Below are 2,994 nucleotides of genomic sequence, written 5' to 3' on the forward strand. Positions count from 1 at the left end.
TCCTCAAGAAAGCAGAACACATTACTCACAAGTTTGTATTTTTAGGTATTGTTTGGGAGAGCTTCTTAAAAGCACTTTTCACCTTTTCCGTTAACAAAAATTTGAAATTTTATAAAAAAAATTTAACGAAAAACTGAAAAGTGCTTTCTAGAAGCTCTCCCAAACACTACCTTAGTCATGAATGGTGTACACTTAATTTGGGAAATTGGCACACCATTTAGTACGGCTACATTCAGCAGCTTTTTTATCTATATATATCCAACCCAAACTTAAAGTCATGTCTAGCCATCAGATCATGCTTCACCATTAGGGTTGGATATCAATCACTAATTCAAAATGTTGTTGTTCTAAGGATGACAATGAGGAGAGCGGGGGACGTTTTTTTCATCTCTGTCCTTGGACCTAAAATTTGTCTTTTATCACAACCTTAATTCCGGGGGCTAAGTCATCATCATCGCTTTCATACCCGATTTTATCTAATTGGAGAATCATCATCTCCAAATTTGTGAACTTGAGATGATATTGTTATCTCGTTTTATAATCCGACTCAAATGGGATTAAATTTTCATCCTCGCTTCAAATAGCGGTTGAGTTAGAAAAAAAAAAAAAAAATTCAAGTTTACTTACCAATTTGATTAATTATCCAAACTCCAAAGACCTTATATTAATATTATTAAACAATACAAGCATTATTAATTAATAGTTTAATAAACAAAAAAGATGACTCACATCATTATAATGAGGGCAGCTGATTGAATCATAAACGAGATTGAGGTTTACGAATTTAAGAATTTCTTTTTTTGGGCTATTTGTTAGGAAATATCATTATATCATTCTTCAGGATTTGAAAATACCCAAACTCTAACCTATACCGGAAAACATATCCGAATTTGTCTCGTTTTTCTTGTGAGCAAAATTGTCATCTCTAGGTCACACATTCAATTAACATGCTATGAGTGTGTGTTGGATATGATTTTATCCATACCAGGGGAAAAACCGTCTTCCCATAATCAATCAGGCAAAATAAGAGTACCTGAGTTGCCCAAAAACATACAAACAAAGATCCTTTGGTAACCTGATCATTTGTTTTTGTCACATAAATGGAACAAAACCCATGGCCACGACTTACGGATGCAAACGACTCAAGCTACTCGTGAGCAACTCGATAGCGACTCGATCAAAATTCGACTCGAGCTTGGTTTGACAGAGCTCGAGTCGAGTTCGAGTTCGAGTTCGAGTAACTCGAATATATAATCGAGCTCGAGCTCGAGTATTACATGTATGTGTTCGAGTAGCTCGATTATGTATATATATACAAGGGCGGACCCAAGTTCAAGCCCACCCAGGCTTTAGCTCGGGTGGGCCCGAATTTTTTTTAAATTTTGTATATAAAATTTTTGAATAATTTTGGTTTAATTTGGTGGTAGCCTGGATAGTTTAATTCAAAATATTAAAGGATGCAGAAGCTTAGAATTTTAGCCCGGATAAACTAAAAATTCTGGGTCCGCCATTGTATATATATCAATATAATATTAAATAATATAGTTTATAAATATAATATAATATATATATATATATATATATATAATATCAATATGTATATTAATTAATCTATATTTATTTATATATAAGTTTATTTTTCGAGTTCGAGTTTGAAATTAATTACTCGATCAAACTCGAGCTCGAGTAGACAAAATACGAGTCAAGTAGTATGATACTCGACTTGTAGTAGCCCGTACCCTAATTGAGTAATTAAAGGATTAATGCTAATTAAATAAATTGGGGATTGGACGGATCGGAAGCTCCGAAGGGACGATCGAAAGCTCCGATCGGGATCGAAAGCTCCGATGAGGATCGGAGGCACCGATGATATTACGTCATCCATGACGTGTGGCTGGATCGGAAGCTCCGATCAGGATCGGACGTTCCGATCACCCCTATCCGAAGTCAACAAATGATATTTTGACACGTGGCAGATCAGGATCTTCGAAAGCTCCGATGGCAGGATCGGACGTTTCGATCGAGGATCGGAGGCTCCGATCATTGTCTATAAATAGAAGGCCGAGGCTTCATTTCTCCTTGCCAATTCCGGATTTCCTCTCTATTTTTAGTCATATTCGAGTTGTTCTAGCCTTCCTAGGCTTGAACCGGGAGTCGTCTAGACGTTCGGTAGTCGTAGCGGAGTTGTGCCCAAGTTCTGGAGGCATCGACATCAAAGGGCTAACGACGGACGAAGGTATAGCTTTTGCTTCCTATAAATATTTAGGAGTATGCAATAGCTTAGTTAAGGCTTTTAGAGCACTGTGATGATAGTACTATCATTTGGCAGTGTAGAGCAGACTATAGGCGTGGACCTAGAGTTGGTAGAGCTTGCACTGTATTGAGGTACGAAAGTACTGTTCGAGATATCCTGACTGAGTATGCATGTATTATATGATTGCATGATTTATATGCCATGATATTATGCTGCATTCATTTGCATCTTGCTGTATCTCCTTCGAGATGTCTGTTAGTAGGGTTTTACCCTATCCTGTTAGTGGATGGACTTCCATCGATTTGGGTCCGGCGTATCCACAGTTATCTCGGTATGGGAGCCACCTCCTAAAGCGACGGTACAGCGTGCTACATACCAGGGCCCGGTCTGTCTCTGTTATCTGATCTTTGACCTCGAGTCTATAGGGAGTTCACTTTGCATGCATGTATACTCATACTCTCGCACTGAGCATTTTATGCTCACGTCTCGTACTCTGTATTTTTCTGGACACCCTATTCCATGGGGCAGGTTTGCGATTGGACGAGGAGGGTGGATCCAGGAGGGGCTAGTCAGTGGTTGGCTAGCTGGAGCTTCGTCTAGGTTTTATTACTGTTGTTTTGGGTTTATACAGCTATTCGATTTGGTTGTATATTATTGGATAATTACAGATTCCTTTTCTTGGGATTGTATAATGTTATTGGATTCCGCAGTTTTATTCTGATATCTGTTTTATTAAGTTA

Source organism: Henckelia pumila, chromosome 1 (genome assembly GCF_033568475.1).
Source record: "Henckelia pumila isolate YLH828 chromosome 1, ASM3356847v2, whole genome shotgun sequence".
In the NCBI taxonomy this organism is placed as follows: domain Eukaryota; kingdom Viridiplantae; phylum Streptophyta; class Magnoliopsida; order Lamiales; family Gesneriaceae; genus Henckelia; species Henckelia pumila.